We start from the raw sequence: 20,245 nt of genomic DNA, 5'->3' as shown, positions 1-20,245 counted from the left end.
ATTTAAACATGGTACAAAATTAAGCTGGTTAGTATCGTAGATCTCTGCATTTCTTTTTTAGTTTTCTTTTTTTTTTTTTTTAGTCCTGAAAAAGGGCTGGTGGTATGGATAGGGATAAACACAATCTTTTACCCCATTTCTAGAAGTTGGAGAAACAGCAAATGTGTTCTTGTAATAAGTAATTTCAATAATATTGTACTCCTTAGCAGTCAATTGTAGTTGCAAGTCATGACAGATTCTTTGAAACAGTTGCATAACCAGATTTCACTGAGGTACCATTTGAGCGATTTGATATTTGAAGAGCCTTTAAAAATCGTATGCTTAGAATTTGACTGCATTATGACTTTGTAGGGACAGGCAGTTCTGTCATCAATACTGAGTGTTTGCTTGAGTGCAGATACCAGATACTTCAATAGTCAAACTTAGCTAACTGTAACAGCATTAGGAAATGATGAAGCTAGTACATGACTTAATCTCATATTAATAAAAAAATAAAAATTCCCCAGTGTGTCAGCCTGATCATAATTTTTAAACTATTGCAATATTAATTACTTTTTTGATGTTCAAAAATGACTTGGCTGAATAAATGGCTTTCTTAACTGGCTAATTAAAGAGGTATGCATGAATCAAGTTCAAATATTGGAATTTACAGCTTTATTAGGCATAAGAGACAAATATTATTTTTTAATACTATATTTAATATTCCTTGCTAAAATACAACTGTTACGTTTAGTTTCTGAAGTAAACAAGATCTCATCAAGAAACAACAAATGATACTGGAAACCTGGTGCAGCTAACAAGTTATTCCCTGTTGAATTAGAGTTAATGAACTATGGAAATGATGACATTTAATCTTAAATGAAAGCTGCTTCAGGGAATGCTTCTGCACTTTAAACTGTTATCTCATAATTTGATCTCATCTGGCTAATCCAACATTACAGTATAGATAACTTCTCAAACATTTCGAATAAGAAGGGTTTCTGGTACTGCTATTGGATTTGGAGGGAAAAAGATGATAGAATCTGTAACAACCTCTGTATAACAACTACAGACATTTCTAATCAGGTCATTTTTAACAGCTGTAATACTTCTGTAGCTTAAAGCCGTTAATTTAAGTATATAGTAATGTAAATAATTTTTCAGTTAGAGAAATGAACCTAGTTATGCAGCTTTTCATTTTTCTGACATTCATGACATACATGAGGGTGAAACCCTCAGGCTTTTGTAACTAGGTAGACTGTCTTTCCAATAGAAATTACATGGTGGAGATTGATAATTATTGGGGGGATGGGGGTGTCACTAAAACAATGAGAAAAAAATAAATCAAAGCAATGCTAAAATAATAATAATAATAATAATAAAAACTCCTATTATGTATCTCTAAAAGAAATAAATTTGTTGTGGAAAATGTCCAGTTAGTACCTGTTAGAATAAGAGTAATCTGCTCTCCAAACGATCATGTACAGATTCTTTTTGTTAACTTTTACAGTGACATATTACTTGCTGAAAAATTCTTTGGTTCAGGTTTGTTTGGTATTTATGCATGGGCATAGTGTTATGAATATTTATGAATTAAAAATACTATTGCTTGGAAGCCTTTTCATGCTCACAGATGTGGACAGGGTAAGCAGGTGATCATGAGATTATAGAACTTGGATATTTTTGTATTTAAACTATCATGTTTTTGTAGTTTGCTTGAGAGTGACCGGGTAACAGCATCAAATTTCACTGTAAAATGTGTAAGCTTTATCTTAAAATTAAAATAAAATAGTAAATGCATTTAAAAATACTTGTCTGATTGTTTGTCAATGCTAGGATGTCAAATGCTTCAAGAATGGATAGAAAGAGTTCTGGAATATCAGTAAGAGAATATGAGATGGTAACTTCATCTCTCAATCTGAATTTTCGTAAGTGTACTCAGGGTACAGTTTAAGCTTAATTTGCACAAGTCTTAATACTGTGAACTAATAGACTCTCTTTTTCTCAAGGAGCTAAGAGGTGTAGGCATGGCAATGGAGCGTAGAAGTAAGCTTCCATGGTGTTTGATTTTTCTCTTAATATTTACAGTATATCCTACTTCATTTTCGTGAACTGATATTTTACACTTCAGCTTTTTTTGTTCCGTGTATCTAAGGCTTAATGCTGCTTTGCCACAAAAAATACCTAATCACATGACTCAAGCCTAGAAAAAAAAATTAAACTTGGGTGACAAGAGTTGATATACCTAAAATCTATGCATTGTTGTAATAATCCTTAGATTTTGCACAAAGCAAGGTAACTATTGGAGGTAACTCTGCCAAATCAACCTTCTTTTACCTCAATATATAATTTCAGACAGCAGTCCAATTCAGAACTTCCCAGGATTTGCTTCCTAAACAGGCTTTTAGTGGCACTTCAAACATTCTTTTTCTGACACAAATAAGATTAACACACTTAACATCCATAAGTAAAACAAAGCTACAATGTACTGTAAGTGAGGCAGGTATAATGTGACTCAGATACGTTGACTATGTCCTGTCTGAGTGTGATCATGCTTTAAAGCTTTGAGTTTCCTTGCGTAGTTCCTTCATGCAACATAGTTTGGATTAGTTTTAGATGATTTGTACAGTAATTGAAATTAGCTAAACCTAGTATAAACACTGTAGTTTTAAAAGCCTACTTATACCTAATTTACAGGCATAGAAATAGTGTAGATGAGATCTGGGGCAGGGGGAGCATGGGCAGAAAGCATCTTGTATGCTCAGTTAAGTGTCAGTGTAAAGCTGAGAGCTGGCGTGTGGTTGATCTGCCAATCAAGTTCTTGAGCTGGAATAAAGAGGGAAAACAGTAGATTTAAAAATATTTGTTATGACACTGGCAATTAGTATGAACTCATTGATGCTTCAAGTGACAGTTTTGTTCTATACAAAGCTGCCTTTTTCAAATAAGCTTTATTGGAAATTTATTTCTGTCTAGCAGACTGTTATAGTGACCTTCTCATGTTAATGAATTGCATCTGCTTTGCCTTGAAAATGGGTTATTTCCAACTGTTAATATTCACTGTGTTGGTTTTACAGTTTTAGATCATATTGTTAATACAATTCTAAGAAGATTCAGAAGGATATATTAAAAAAAAAAAAAAAAAAGTAACTATAAACTACCTTAAATAAGGAGAAACCATGATAAAGTACTAATTCCAGGATAGCTGAAGTAAGACTAGAAGTATGTTCCTTTGGTTTTCATGTAGGCAGAAACTAATACTCTCTGTGTTTCTTCTCCTCAACTGCTTGTTTGTTGGATATTGGTTAACTGGGACAAAAATTAGTGTGCATCCAAATCACAACAAACTGTAAGGAAAGATTTTGCTGTTTACTCTTGTAAAGAAATATTTTCAAATTAATATTCCTACTTTGTCTGAAGATTCAGGCAAAGGATTCACTGCTTTTTCCTTAGTTATAATCCAGAATTGCTGTAAAGAAGCTAAATACAGTCAACTTCACAATTAATTTGTAGACATCTCTTGAAGGCTTATCACTTCATGAAAATTCCTGCAGTTTTTCTCTATTTGGTAGTGTTCAGAATTGACGTAGACTAATATGTGCTGACTGTGAAACATAAGGAAACTAAAAGTTACATCCTGCTTCAAATATCTTACTATTCAAATAGGTTAGACAGTTTTTGGAAGGAAAAAAGTATTTTGCAAGTAGGAAGTTGTTGTGGTTTAGCCCGGCTGGCAGCCAAACACCACACAACCGTTCGCTCACCCTCCCCCCTCCCTCTCCGGGATGGGGGAGAGAAACAGGAAAGTGAAGTCTGTGAGTTGAGATAAAGACAGTTTATTAAGACAGGAAAAATAATAATAATAATAATAATAATAATAATAATAATAATAATAATAATAGTATTAATAGTAATAATGTGTACGAAATAAGTGGTGCACAATGCAATTGCTCACCACCCGTTGACCGATGCCCAGCCTATCCCCGAGCAGCCGGCCCCCCCTCCACCCCGGCTAGCCACCCCTATATATTGTTCAGCATGACGCCAGATGGTATGGAATACCCCTTTGGCCAGTTTGGGTCAGCTGTCCTGGGTCTGTCCCCTCCCAGCTCCTGCTGCATCCCTAGCCTGCTCGCTAGCAGGACAGAGAGAGAAGCTGAAAAGTCCTTGGCTTGGTGTAAGCACTGCTCTCAACAATTAAAACATCAGCATGTTATCAGCGTTCTTCTCATCCTAATCCAAAACATAGCACCCTGCCAGCTACTAGGAGGAAAATTAACTCTGTCCTACCTGAAACCAGGACAGAAGTTCACCGACAGATAGCTTGACAGAGTGCTGAACAAGAGCTGAGAACAGGTTCCAGATGTGGACTTGCGTTCCAGGCCTTCCTTAGAATGTACTTACTCAATTTATTGTCATAGTGATAGTCTTTAAAAACGATGCTTACCTTACCTTGACAATCCATGCGATCAGGGGAGTAGAATTTGACAACACTTCATCACACTTCCTTGCTTTGTCAACTACATACCTATCTCTGAAATGTTACTATAAGTATATTAAGAAAGACCTTGTTTTAATTAACATCTAATAGGTGGAAAGTGCACACAAAGTATGTGCACAATTCAAGAGACACCTGACATCCCATGATAGTACAGCTAGTCAGTGTAAAAGCAGCTGAGACAACACTGCTCTGGCACTGTAATAAACTGTCCTTTAAGTGTACAGATCCCCTCGCAAACAGTTGGAGGCAAAATTTCCAGTTCTAATTAAAAATAAACACTGTGGCCCAATCATCTGCATCTCAAATATTGGCACTTCTCTCTTCAAGAAATTGTCTGACACTCCTCTGAGTGATTCTTCTTGCAAGATTGGAAAAATCAATGTGGAACAGTAAAAACATAAAGCATCCATTCTATTTTGAGATCTCTATATAAATAACTTCTAAATGAAACAGTTTGCTCTTGCAATTATAAATTGGTATGCAGGTATGGATTTGTTTCCATCTGAGAAAACAGGACATAATAATTGGGCTTAATAATTCAGCTCAGCTTTTCTATATCAGTATTAAATTGATTTGTCTCAAGACAAACAATTTAAGTTAAAAATATTCAGAATCCTTTGGGAGGAGGAGAATATGAATAAAGGCAAAAAAAAATGCATAATATTATCAGTCAACTAGAAAAGCATACTGTTTATGCCATGAGTAGATGTGTTTAACTTCTGCTATATTTCCGCTTTCAAGAACGTCACGCTTTCTTCAAACGCTTTTCGTGAAACTGAGCATACATGTAGTGGTTCGATTCTTGTAGTCATAACACTTTGTGTTTAACCAGGATCTGAACCAATGGAGATGTTTTGACAGAGGGTGAAATCCAAAGCAGCGTAAAATTTGTCTTTGAATATTCATGACCAGGCAGGAATTGCTTCTAAAATGAAAAAAAAGGGGGTGGGGAGGAATACTCGAAAGATAGCTTTTATGAGAAATTCATTACTTGTTCTTAGCTTTCAGCCTGCCCTCACATTCTCATAGTACTTATTCTAGCTGCATATATTTTCCTGGTCTAACTGATTTTGATTTTAAGTGGAGCTTTTAGATATCCTTTGGTTGCTGTAGTTCTCAATTGTAAGTGCTTCATAGTGGGTTTAGGAGATCTAGATGAGACTTTCATAGACTTCCTAATTGTATTGCAATTTTGTAGCAATGTTTGTTTTCAGTAACTTATTCTGGGATAAAGACTTATTGTAAACTTTCTTTGTGTGACCATTTACTGCTCCTCCTATAAATGACTACTCAAATCGGTCTATGTGCAGTTATGTCTGACAGGATTTGGATGCATCAGGGTAAACCTGGCCTGTGTGTTTAGATAGATAACGCAGACTTAGATTTGATCTAGGTAGATCCAGAGGTCAGTCAGCTAGGCAGCTCAATTACTTCATATGCTCCTTAGCAGAGCAAATGCAGAAACGTAATATTACCACTTCAGAAGCAGCATGAACAAAGCCTGATTTATATGCTGGAGTGCTTCCCAATGTTTAGGCTGAATTATGGCGGCAAACCTAGGGCACCGTAACATTAGTTTACAAATACTCAGGAACAGAGATTATTAAGAAGTCAAATGTAATTTCCATTAAATTTCAGTAGTGCTTGGGTTCCAGAGGGCCATAATGTCTGGGGATTCCTAAAATCACTTACATCTGGAATTGTATTTTACAGGTGACCATGGGTTCCTCTAATGTACAGAATTAACTGTTCAGATAAAATTCTAAACATTGCAGGACTGAACCAAAGCATGTCATCTTTATTCAGAAGAAAGTGGTGAGAGAGGAAAGTAAGCCACAGAACTTTCTTCCACTTGAATAGAGTTAATGGTGGTGAGTGAAGTTAATAAGGATTAATATCCTTAAACTTGAAAAGTTGGTTTGGATATCAGAGACTGTGGGAGTGTTCACTCATCAAATTCTAATGATCTAACTTCAGGAACCTAAAGCTAGCAGCCTGTGTCCCTTCTACAATGGATGGTTAGCAAAAAGCCCTTCAAATAGGTAATTGAAAAAAGGAATCTCACACAGGCAGGACACCTGTGTATTGCTCTGCAGAAGCTTAACTGTCTCTCCCTTACTTCACGGGTTTGAAGCTGACTATGCATACCCTTTCTTCCTAATGTATGCTAAATTATGAACTCATGTTCTATATGATGATCATATAACTTGAGCTGTGACTGTAATGAAATGATACCTCCCCTAGGGAAAACACAGAACTTCCATTCCTCCATAGACATTAATCTTCACTGCATTATGCATGACTGCACTTTCTTAAAAGTGTAGTCTGTTAATGTGCTTCAATCAAAACACTGTAAGGGAATAATGGTCCTCTTAATCAAAGTACATAAGTTCATGCATTTCATCTTGCAGTTGGAGTAGTCCACAAGAACATATATATTCAATTATAGCACTTATACCTGCTTGTATCTAGGGTACTAGGTACCTTGGGTACCTGGAATTCACTTTGCAGTTTAAAAATGTTTGCTGATGTTAAAGATCATTGAAAAAAGATTAAATGTAGAATTCTAAGTCTGCTGAGTGCTTCAAGCATTAAATTATCTTTAACATGAGATTTAAGGTATTTATGACAAAAATAAAAACCATTTCACAATTTTCATCACATCTAAATATTGCATGGATCTGATACAATGAATGGTAACAAAGGTAATTAATAATAGTAGTTATTTTTATAGCACACATGATAGCTATTGTGGGCAAGTCCAAGTACTCTAGAAAAATAGTATGAGAAGAAGTAAGATGCCTTAACATGAACAACATGATGTGGAAATGGTTGTGTTGGTCATAGTCTCCATTAGGAAGCTTGCTTTGCAAAACTGAACTCCTTTAAAACCTCATTTGGTACACACAAACTTCTTCATGTTATAGAATAGAATAGGTTAATTTGTATTGAAAATATAAGGTAACTTTCCCCTTCCACATCTTATATGCATTTGATTAGATGTATATCTCATCTCTTTCAGGTAGATACTTCTGTTTTTTGGTGTTGTCTTGGGTTTCTGAAGGTTACTGTTGTGTTTTCATACTACTACATAAGAAAAATCTCATATTGCTGAATTGATCTGCAATTGCACATGTATTTAGATGTGTTCAGTTAGCACAGCAATATTTTAAGAAATGCCTCAAAACACTTGAATAAGCGTGTATATGAAAGTGAACAGGAAATGACTATGTAGCATAACAAACTAATATAAGCTCTGCTTGTATATGTTGCTATAAAACTTTTCCCCTTGCAAAGATGAAAAGCTCTTATGGACCTCTTTGCATTGTAGAATATCTAGAGAAAGGGAATTTTTGAAATAACAATTTGGAACTTACAAATACTCTTTTGTGATAGTTTGTGTAGATAAAAATCTATGAAATGTTCCCAGTAGATGCATAAATAGAATGTGTTTTTTTTTTTTTTAGTTATGGTCTGTCTCTAATTTGGTTTTCCCAGACCTGATTGTCTAGCAAGTTAAAACTCTGTAGTTCATAAAATGCAGATAACAGAAGGCTTTTTTTTTCTTTTTTTTTTTTTTTGGTACGTGTGGCAGGAAGACAGTAGTGGCGTATAAGGATTCTGGCTCAGGGATGAGTTTCAACAGATGTAGCCCACCTTTCATTATCTAATCCTACATGTCCTGCATGTGGCCTGACCTATGAGCTCATTCACAGAAAGGTGGAAGGTCTAGGCTGACTACTGCATTGTTGTGACTCTTTGTGTCTCTTAGCTTTATGGAGCTATGCTGCCATTCATGAAAATTACTTGCCTGTAGTAGAGTATTTCCCTTTCCAGAGTCCTAGTTTTTGATGACTTTTGTCACTTAAATACCAACCACTAATTAAAATATTGGTATGGTACTTTTTGTTAGTCTGTCCCCAAGGCTTGTGCTTTCTACTACAATTGTCCATAGCCTTTCAGTGAGGTGGTTCTGCACTGTGCCACTTAGGAGTACTCTGATAGTCCTTCAGGACAGTAAGGTGGTTGATTCCCTACAGACAGGCAGAGCCCAGCACAAGTGGTAGGAAGGGTTTATATGCCTGCCTTCTTTCTCTGTTAGTGGAGAAACAACTGTTGTTAGCTTCTGAATTCCAGTCAGACTAGCTTCTGTTCCAGCCTGTAGATAGGCTGTCCATATAGCCTGCTGAGGACAGGCGTAGGCATCCCATGTACTTTTGCAGCCAGGTAGAGGGGCACAACTGTTGGCTCAGATCAGCCACAATAGGCGTTGCTCCCACTGCATTTTCCAGGACCTTGTGTTCAATCTCCTTTTCCTTTTGGTTTATAGAAGCTTTTGGAACAGGATACTCTGCTTGCTTATTTCTAATGTCATAAACTTCTCATGTTATGGGATGGGCTAGGTAGAAACTGGATGAGAGGATCAAAAATTACTCAAGTCAGTAGAAACAAGAAATGGTCTTTGGTGTCCATACTCTTTTGAAGTAGTCTTTAGAATAGGTGAGCTTTAGTCTTTGAATCCCTCAGGAAAGATAAGTGTATAGAACATGGATTTGCACTTTCACTTATTAGAATAAATGATGTCTTGCGCAATTGTTTTTTTAAATGAAGAAACTCATGTCTGTTTGCTTATGATGATTATTCTTCAGGCATCAGATTAATTGTTGGAATTAATGCTGAGGAGGGTGAGGCTGTCACCAACAGAAAATGTTTAATTAACACATCAGTGTACAGAATAATGTGAATCTTAAACATAAGTAAAAGTGAATGATTGATGTATAACACATTAACTGTATAATACAAAAGTAAACAGGTGAAGAAAGTATGCAATGGACAGAATGCTATCTTGTGTGGGAAGTATACTTGCTCCTACACTCACCTGAACAGTTGCTTCACCACCACCCCACCCCCCAAAAAATAAAAACAAAAAAAGCCAACTAACCAAAAATAAACCCACAAACAAAAAAATACCTGGAAATATGGGATGTTTGCCCTTAAATAAAGTTTTTCATCATTATGTGGGATCACTTTCCTTTCTAATGGAATCTCTTCCACTGAACTAAAACTTTGGATTGAATGTCTGACTAGGGAGTAACTTGGTATCCTTAGGAGGGGACTAAAGGTATTTTTCAGAAGCTCCTCTTGATGAAGAGCCAATGGGAATGAAAGCTACTGTTGCCTCTGCAATGTGGCCATGTAAAAAATGCTACTGCCATGAAATCTGACACACAGGTATACTATTAAGCAATCTGTTAAGGCTTCTTAATTATTTTTTGATAATTTGAATGCATATTTTGCAGCTGTTTATGGTGAGAGCTTATACCAGCATTGAGAGGTGTAAGATAAATGTTATCCACAGTTTTCCATGTTGTTGAAAATACTCCGATTCTAAAAATTCTAGTAAACACAAATTAACCTCTTCTCTGTTAAAAGCAAACTAGAGCATGGTATGTTTAAAGACTTCACTGTCTTTAAAATATAAAAAGTGATCTGATTATCATGCCTGTCATGTCATTCTTTTTCATGTTCTGCTAAGTAAGTTCCTTAAAACACTGAATAAAAAAATGCAAACAGTCTGGCCGTATTGCAAGCTGTTATATTTTTGGTTTCTATGGAAAGCTGCTGCTTCCCTTTAATATGGGTTGGTGGCTGTAATGTACAGAATGACTGCAGAAACAGATAAGTCTTTGTATAAAAGGCAATGAAAACCAAATGCTGCTCCTTTACTCAGTTCTGGAACTATCCTACAAATTGCTTTAAAAATTTGGATGGCTTTGTCAACACTTAATGAATTTTGGCCATCATAAATCTCAGATGCCCTCACTGAGTAAAAACAAAAATGATCACAGTTTCATAGCCTAAGCTGCCCTTGCCATATGGTGAGTGCAAATGTTTCTAAAGCAGCAAATGTTCTGTCAAGGGTTCTCAGTGATGTTTTGATTGGATTGCTCTATTATCTGAACAAGTCTGCCAAAAGAAAGCACCTGCACAATGAAAAGTGTGCCGAAGCTGCCAGCCTGTAACAAGGGAAGGAAGGTGAAGCATGTAGTGACAAGTCACCTGTCACCAGAAGATATGCTGAATAGGTTACAGTTGATTCTGCTGCATACCTGATACTGCACAATATCTTAAAAAAACAAACAAAAAAAACCACCAAAAAACAAAAAACAAACAAACAAAAAAAAAACAACGGGGTGGTGGTGGTGAAAGAACTAGCCTAACTCCAGTCATCTGCTCTTGAGGATGCCAAGCCATAGCATAATGTGCTGTAGCACAGCTTACAAAACAATGAGCTCTTCTGTGACTTCTTAGCTAGACAGATTCTGAGGTTATCAGAAACTAACTGGCCGAGAAGGTAGATGTGCTCCTTTTCCACACTTGGTCTTTGTTTTGCTTCAGTTTTAAGATGTCAGTGCTGTATGCAGATCTTTATGCTTTTGGATGATCTGGCCTGGAGCATATCATTCACTTACTATAACTGATAGCTGAATAGGCAAATGCATTAAAGGACTGTCAGAAATAAAAATAATTTTTTTTTTCCTCTTCTGAGGAGGAATGCTTAATGAAATCCCCTTGCGACAATCCACTTTACTGGACTGTATATCATCTCTAAGTAGCTTAAAATTGTGATTTGCATGGGGGGAGGGAACGTTGCATAAAATCAGGACCAAGTCTCAACTATCATCAGTTATGTATATATGTTTATGGATCATTATCATATTTATCACTGAAAAGAATAGAGTTACACTTGTTCTTGGGAAGTGATGAAATTCAACCTTACTAGTAGTTAGAAGGGTGGGAAGTGTTACCAGGACATCCTCTCTGTGCACTCTCCTGAGGAGCCTGTGCCTGAAACGCTGGTGTCTTTTGACCCTGATATGAGGGATGGGAAACAAGAGGTCCAGAAACGTCACTCTGTGCCATCTCAGGGCAGCAGTGGCCCCCAGCAGGAGGGGGAAAGGATGGTGGGGTGGGAGGAGCCCCCTTCCTAATAAAGTGAAATAGACCTGAGTTGGGAGTAAAAAAAAATAAATATATGGATCGAGGTATGGGCATTGGCATTAAGTTTCACAAGAGCTTTTTGGTATAGATACAAAAACTTTCTGCATTTGCCTTTACTCCTATTCTAGAGAAGAAGGATAAAATCTGTAATGGATTTTAAAAGCACTGATTAAGTTCAGTAAAATTTAACTGTTCTTCCAAACATACTTTTGCATATCTCAGCTCTGAACTTTTCCCATAGCAAATTGTCATTGACGGTGAAAGAGCTTGAATATAATTTAGTGTCTTAACTCAAACATTATCCTAGTGTGTTGAACCTCCTACCTGTCACAGAGTACCTGTAGCTGTTACACACGTGCCGTATAAAACCATAGTGGCACAGTGTCCCAGTGTTAACTGCCTTTAGTGGTTCTAAAGACCGATATTGACCATGCTGATAGAAAACTTGTCGTTGTGCAAAAGCTTCACCTGTCTCAGGATCTGGGCTGTTCTAGCACTGTTAAATAAGCTAATACAAAATTCTTAAAGGATGTGCTCTATTCTTGAAAATCCTAATAGTAATAGTTCAATTCAGAACAAAACTGAAAGGGAGGAAATTGTGTTCTCTTCTTAGATATGTTTGATAGAGGTAGGGTGGTTTGTCCTACCAGAGTTTCTGCAGTTCATAAAGTATAGAAGTAATATTCTTTTCCCCTGCCCAAGGTATGCTTTAGGTGTTTAGAAATGATCCATTTTGTCTTCAGTCAGCTCTGTGCAGCCTTTTGTAATTTGCATGAGTCTAAAGTTGGCGATATAAGGGAGAAGGCACGATAGTGCTATTTGCAAAGCTCTGCCCTTGGACTATCTGAACTCAGCCTCAGACCATGTGGCGGATATCTTCTTTTTGTCTGCTTTTCTCTCCTTCTGTTAGTGTCCAAACACAGTCGTAGCCTAGCGTGGCACTAATATGGTTTTTCATTATTCTATAAATTATGTAGTATAGTGTACATTATATCATTTTTTTCTATTAACCTTTTCTGCACCTTTACAACTGTAAGTTCATCTTCATGGATGATAAGTACTGTTTTGAGATTTGTACACTGCTTAATGCAGTAGAATTGGATCTTGCTTGGGTCTTAACCCTGTTAAGCACTTAAATAGTTTCGTTTTTTGTTGCCTTAAAGATGTTGCATAAAAAGGAAGATCTTAAATAGTGGAAAAATGTTTTGAGACTACAGTGTCCCAAATGCTATGGATATGAAAGCAGCACACAAAAGACCACCCTATACATAGAGTGCATCTTGGTTATTGCTGCAAATTTTTTCACTAAGGAAATTAAAAAAGATAAAAATGAGTGATTGGGATTATGAAAAATGATTGATTGAAATATTGATCCAAACAAGCACTGACATTATCCTTTCTCCCAAAAGATCAATTTGAAAAGCAAGGTTTAAGCTGATTGAAGGAAATGCTTAGCTTCTGAAAATCCAGCTATTTAACCATTTTGCAAATTATTCAGAAGCCTGTCTTCTAGCTATATGTGGTTAGGAGGTGTGGGTATTGTCTGTGCACCATGATCTGGTGGGTGACCCATTTACCTGCATAGCAAGTAAAAGGAAAGCACCTCTCTGGCAGGGTGAATTGTTTTCTTTAATAGATGCTCTTGACACTTTCTGAAGCAATGGAAATTAGCCACTGGATTGATGAAACATAGATTGTTTTTGTATGCATCCAGAGATGAAAATGTCTTATTTTGTTTACAGATGGATATTAATTTTAATGATGCTGAGTTAATGCTGAAACCAGTTTATCTGTGTAAGACTGTAGCTCTTAGAGGGCACTGCAGCATAAGCGTATTCTGGTGTATGTTTTGAAGAGGAGCTTCTAGAGCTCCTATAATAAGAAGCAGAAGAAATATCTCTCAACAGTTGCTGGATGGCACTACTGGTATATCTGTGTGACAGGCATCATATTTTGGTGATGCCTGAATAATGAAGCAGTCTAGACACCTGGTGGCTGCCCATGTTGCTGCCATACATAGACACATTCATCAGCCAACAGGTTTATGTTAAATCCATTAAGTAAAAAATTTAAAGATTGATTTTTTTTTTCCCCTAAAAATCTCAAACAACTTGCTATGGTTATTTTCATGAGAACGATATGCAGAACAAGAAAGTTTTTCATCCTCTGACTCTTTAATTCAATTATATCATAAAGCTCATTGTGTACTTCAAAAATAAATTAACTCAAGATGTTATTCTGCTCTCCATCTGCTACATTTCTTTATATGCATTCCTTCTACTCCCAGATAAGTTTAAGTGATTTTTCCCCATCAGAAGCCATAGGCATTTTTCCTTTTTTGTTTCTTTAATGCCCTCTTTCAGAAATTGCCTCATAAACCATGTGACTCTTTTGCTTTCTCTCTTTTTCTTTTCTATGAAAAAACAGCCAGTAGAATGCAGTTAATGGCTGTCTCATGTCTGTGTTGCTGTAGCCTGGGTTTCAGTGTGCTTTTCATTTTCTATGTGCAGTCTGCGTCTATCTTTCAGAAGACAGACCTGATTGTAGAGCAGATGATCAAAGTACGGTTGCATTGTTGTCCCTTGATATTGAGAGGCAGAAATGGCAGAAGAGGTTACTTGAAATCACCAGATCTTTGGTCTGAATTCCTGTTTCCCTCAGAGGTAGGCATTCCCTTTCGAAGTATTCCTCTTCTCAGTTAGATCAGCTGCTAGTGCTACCCAATATGTTGACTATAATATTAGCCGTGCTAAATGCAAGATTTGTTTTTATTAGCACAATGCTTCCTATATGCTCTTCCTGATGTAAGTACAGCTTTAAGGTCGGAGAAGGGAGTAGAGTAATGGTGTGCAGTTTTTCCCAAAACTTAAGCAAATCCTGAATCAGTAGCATAGCTGAATATTTATGGTAAACAAATAAATCACAATTACGCTTGGTTGATGGACCACACACACATAAAAAAATCTTAATTAATGTTACTAGTTATGAAATGTGAACTTGCTTAGCTGTTTAGAGAAACTGAAGCACTTTTGCTAAAGAATTTAAATACCCTAAGATATAACCACAGCGTCCAATTCTGAAATTATAAATATACTTTTATATCCAAAGTAGGTATATGGAAGTCACCCATGCTTTCACCAAGTAAGGGCTGCTTGTTCAAGACTTTGTCTTTGACCCTGATGGTCCAAGAAGTGTGTGCAGTTTCTCTAAATACTGTAAACACTATTTTTATTTTGCCAGGCTTAGGTGATTCTTTCTAAGCAAGTCTAAGTTGTGATTTGTGACCTGAATCTTTGTCAGGATCAAAATAATTCAAGAGCAGCAGTGATGAAAAATATTGCTAATGCCAATTCTAATTATTTTTAAGAAGCATATGCCTCATTTTGTAAGTAACAAGCTTAAATAAATTCCAACAGCTGGGGCAGTCTCCTACTTTACATCCAAAAATGCATGAAAAATCTGGGCTTCTTATACCTGTGTTACCATTGATTTACTATCAGTCATTTAATTTTTCACATGTGCTGTGTGATATTCATTATTTCTCAAAAAATGACCATCTGGTCTAAAAATCAGGAGGCCCTGATTACAATGTTTATTTTTAATTACAGTGGTAAAGGTTAAGCTTATTGTTTAGTCAGCTGTTTTATTTCACTACACTGTGTGACTGGTATTTGTCATGAACAACTTATTCAGAGATTAATTGGTGATTATTTTTAGTGTAAAATTTATATTAAAATCTGCATCTTTTTTTTTTTTTTTTAAATGTTTGTTATAAGGGAAACTATCTGCAAATCTCTACCTATCTTGTTCGCATAATTCCACTTTTGAACTGATGCTTTGTGTAATTTCTGTGCCAGCTACCCTAGTTTATCATGTTAGTATCCAAAAAAGTGATGGATGATGGAATGTTTTTCCCCAAAGCCCCATTTTCCCTCAAAACTATATCGATGTATTTATATGAGTATATTAATATAAATTAGATAAATGTTACGCATTTCTAAAATGAAGGGTTTTAAGGAAGATTAGTTAACTTAGTGTCTTTCTGTTTACTTTCTTATAACGTGTTCTTCTATAGCAGCTGTACTTCAGTTACAGAAGTTAGTTACAAAACAGCATTAAGCTGTAGAGTGAGCAGGTGAAGGCACTGAGTTCTCTCATGATTGGGAAAAATGTTTCTGAGTGAAGGTCATGGACTTGTCTGGGGCATCTCGGCTCAAGCAGGAGAATTATAAACCATTGATCTGGGCAGCAGCTCCTTGAGCCTGGGCTAATTCGTGTCTCTGATTTTCTCTATGGAATTCGTATAGTCCTTGTATACCTTGTAGAGGCTTTTGTTCGGTTTGCATTTGAAAAAGCATTTTGTCATCCTTAAATGAAGATTTATTTAGAAACAAAAATTAGCAAGTCTCCTAGATAAGTATATGTACAGCTGAACAGATGTCTGTCTTGATACCTTCACACTGCTTTAATACTGCCTTCATAGAGACAAAAATTGAACAGCTGTTTAGGATTCAAATGAATGTGGTAATATCAAGTATTGATGTCAATCTGATAATCAGTCTAACAACAAAAAAAGGGCCAGTTTCATGCCTTTTCTGTGATATTTAGTACAATCAGTCTTAAGTACTACAGGATCTTTTGCTTATGTCTGATCTATGCTGGCTGATGTTTTGAGCTTTGACTGTAGTGTGTAATTGAACAAAATATTTCTTGCTCCTTTTTCTCAGAAGACTCTTGCTTATAAGTCTGATTCATACACTTAATTGCTAGTCAAACATAGTTTTTTATGTTGTATGGTTTGGCGAGACTCAAAGGCTTCTTAATTGCAGCTGAGAAAAAAAATAAAATACAAAAAGCCCTCATTTCTAAGTAAGTTTGCATACAAACATGCTTAATTCTACTTTTCTTCCTTGATGTAGGAAGGAAACTTTCATACTGATGAGAGAATGTAGAGCATTTATAGTTAAGTATTACTGCTGGCTTCTTGATATCAGTTAAGATATCTGTTAATAGGTAAAAATCTTCAGTTATCTTATTTTGATAGCAGGCTAGTAAAAAGTCTTACTAGCACAGGCTGTATATCTTTAAAATTTTCAAGACAAAATTTCTCCACCTAGAGAGCTTTAGGATACAGTGATTCTATTCAGAACACAAACTGTCTAATTTTTGTTGAACCTCAGTCCGTTTTCCAAACAGTGAGACACATTCAATGAATGTGAAGGTCAAAAACCTATTCTGAAGCATTTTTCTTCCTGCACAGACTGTACAACCTGATGCGATTCACTATTTTTGCACCAACCAGACTAGTTTTCTGAGAGAGCCTGTTGCTATTGTAAGCCCCTACTCTGTTCTCACTTGAGATGCTCTATCTCACTGATGATAATTTAATGCATCCCAAGGTATCTTCTCAAAAAGATGAAGTATTGTGAATTTTTAACTTGGTCTCTTGAGGAAAGAAGGCTCCTTATTCAAACAGCATGTGAACTTTTAGGTAGCAGGGGCATTTTTGAATTTATGCTACCAGCCCTTACCTCAAAAGGAATGCCTTTCAACGGAAGACAAATGCTGTAGGTAGTAATAAGCAGTGGAGGTATTAGAAAACTATTTTCTATCTTATTTCCAAGGAGCTGGATGTTTAGGTGTTTCTGTTAAATCTTTGTAAGCACTGTGCTATTGCGTTTAAGGTGAGATGTAAAAAAAAAACACAATCTTTAGTGATTAAATGATTCAGTCCACTGACCTATTAATTTTATAGTAATGGTAATCAATTTAATCATTCTAGAGTTTTATTTCATTTTAATCCATTTTAATTAAACTAGTTTTAGTGTACACTTGCTGATAGTTTTCAAAGAAGCAGTAAAGTACATAGTAAATTAAGAAATGTTTTCTGTGTGGGCCAGTGACTCCAATAATTAATGCAGTTTCACTATTTTTAACAAGTTACTTCACTCCATTTAGGTTAAAATCTTTCTTCCTCAAAGACTCTGTTTTTTCAAATAAAATCTAATGTAAGTTTTGTTGCAGGTAGTAACTGTAGATATGTCCTCCTACCCATCTCTACCTAATAATTGTTTCTTAACTTGTCTAAAATGCAACCACAAAAAAGCAGAAAGTTTACTTTCTACACCTCTACTACCAACAACCTAATAATTCCCAGAACATGTAAGAGTAGATGACTTTCTCAGATGGAAAGATATGAAAATTTCTTGCCCATCAAGCTGTTCTCTCCCCCTCCACAGCAAGGTGGGGGGAGAGGATGCAATGGAAAAACTCATGAAAAAAAAAAGTTAAGAAAAGGGAGATTGCTCAACCAATTATCACAGGGAAAACAGACTTGACTTGGAAATTTATCACCAATTAAAAATAGAGTAGCCACCTCTTCCTCCTCAGTGGTCCAGGAGAAGATGGGGAATAAACGCTGGGGTCAGTCCCTAAGAGCTCCTCCCTGTCACTCCTTCCTCCTCACTCTGCCCTGCTCCAGTGTGGGCTTCCCACAGGCAGCAGCTCTTCAAGAACTGCTCCCACATGGCTCTGTACCACAGGGTCCGTTCGTCAGGAGCAAACTGCTCCAGCACAGGTCCCCCAAGGGCGGCAGCTCCCCCCAGACCCCCTGCTCCTGCGTGGGCTCCTCTCCATGGGCTGCAGCTCCGGCCCGGGGCCTGCTTCTGCGGGGGCTCTCCATGGGCCGCAGCCTCCTCCAGGCCACATTCACCTGCTCCACCGGGGGCTCCTCCACTGGCTGCAGTATGGAGATCTGCTCCATGCGGGACCCATGGGCTGCAGGGGGACAGCTACAGGGGAACTTCTGCTCTGGTACCTGGAGCACCTCCTGACACACATCCTTCACTTGTTGTCTACAGGCTTGCTTCTCATATTTTTCTCACTACTATTTCACAGTTGCTGTGCAGTGTATTTTTGCCCTTTTAAAAATGTTATCTGAGAGGCACCACCAGCTTCACTGATGGGCTCAGATTTGGCCAGCAGTGGGTCTATTTTGGAGCCAGCTGGAACTGGCTTTATCTGACATGGGGCAGTGTTTTTTCTCTTCTCACAGAAGCCACCCCTGTGGTGCTGCCCCACCCTTACCCTCCCAAAACCTAGCCAGGTAAACATGATATGCTAATTTGTTAATGCACATAGAAAATATGATTTTATGCATTTACACTACTTAAAGCTTTTCATAGATTGCAACAGTCCTGATTAATTAAGAATAGTTATAGAGAAATACAAGTAATAAAACATTTTTGTATTGCTAGAAACAGAAGTGAGGCCTGAAATACAATAAATGCATTTGCTATAATTATTGACAAAACTCTGCAAGTGTACAGCTGAAATGGATGCTGTGGTATCAGCAATGTGGATGAGAATTTTGAAACTACAACTTGATCGTGATTTTATCCAATTCTGTTGGTTCTTTGTAGACAGTAGACATAGTATTTTGCCAAGAATTCAAAAGGATTTCTGTTTTACATGTTGGCAAACTGAGGCACAGATGAGAAACTGGATGTGCTCAGTACCTTGTCAGGTCAATAGTAGTGTGGAAATAGAATCTCCATCACCCAAGTACTCCCTCAATCCCATTAAAGGAAATAGTTCCAGTCCTACAGTTTATGAAGTAGATTTGTGCTGTTAATTGAATTTAATGCTTGCTTTTACTACTATCCAGAAATACTTTGCAGTAGCTAAGGTTATGTTTTATGCAGTAAGCCATATTTTAGACACGAGTTACATTCTTTTCTCCAGTTATCCATGATTTTCACTGATCTGTTTATACATTTACAAAAAACAGTATGAGAGATTAACATTAGGTCATTAAGGCAAATATTTTCCATTTCCAGTTCAACTTGTGAAATTCAAGTTTAGGAATTTAATGACTCAATATAATATATTTTGATACTTATGAAAAGCTCTGGTATCTGTAATGAGAAATCATGCAGGACCTTATTAGCAGTTTTGTGAATGCTCTCCTGAACCTAGATATTTGATATGAAAATAATTAGGAAACAGATGGAAAGCCAATTTTCACTGCTTATGTCTTCAGACCAGGCAGAAAAACAATTAATCAAATCCTAATATAATGTAATGGGGAAAAGTAAAATTCTGTGTAGTGGGGCTGATTCAGACTTTTCAAACTACTAAAGAATAATTAAGATTTTTTTTTTTTTTTTTTGCAATTTGCCTATCTCTAGTTGAGTAAAACAACAAATTGTTTGGTAACAAAGTACAAATAGTGGAGTCTTAAGTACTCAGTCAATTTCAAGTGTCCAGTCCTAAGTTTTCCCAAGAAGAACAATCTGCGAGGAAGAATGAAAAATATCCCATGTCCATATCATGATCTCCAAGATGTCGTGGGATGAAATCCAGATGTTGGAAGTAGACAACATCCCCCTGCAGTCAGACAACGCTGAAGGAAGCTGCAAAGATGGCAGAAAGGAAGGAAAAGACGAATCCTTCCTAACTATTGAGATGCCTTCTAGCTGTCATCTTTTCTCATAGGCAGTTCCACTGGCTCAGTGGGGAAAAAATGCAGCATTTGAGGAGCAATGAAATGGTGATGGAGGCACTACCTCTACCATTAGTCACAGTGGTAAAATAGGAAGAATAGAGTGGTATGTTCCATCAACATGCCATCCATAGGTAGTTGGGATGGTCCACTTTATTCTCCATTTTCTCCTAAGACAAGATCTAGTACATCTTGTACACCTTTCTCCTATGTAAGCAAAACAATGTACCTTCTTTTATGTCCTGTGGGCCCTCTTCCCC

Source organism: Cygnus olor, chromosome 2, assembly GCF_009769625.2.
Source record: "Cygnus olor isolate bCygOlo1 chromosome 2, bCygOlo1.pri.v2, whole genome shotgun sequence".
NCBI classification, from domain to species: Eukaryota; Metazoa; Chordata; class Aves; order Anseriformes; family Anatidae; genus Cygnus; species Cygnus olor.
Note: the sequence above shows the minus strand (reverse complement) of the source record.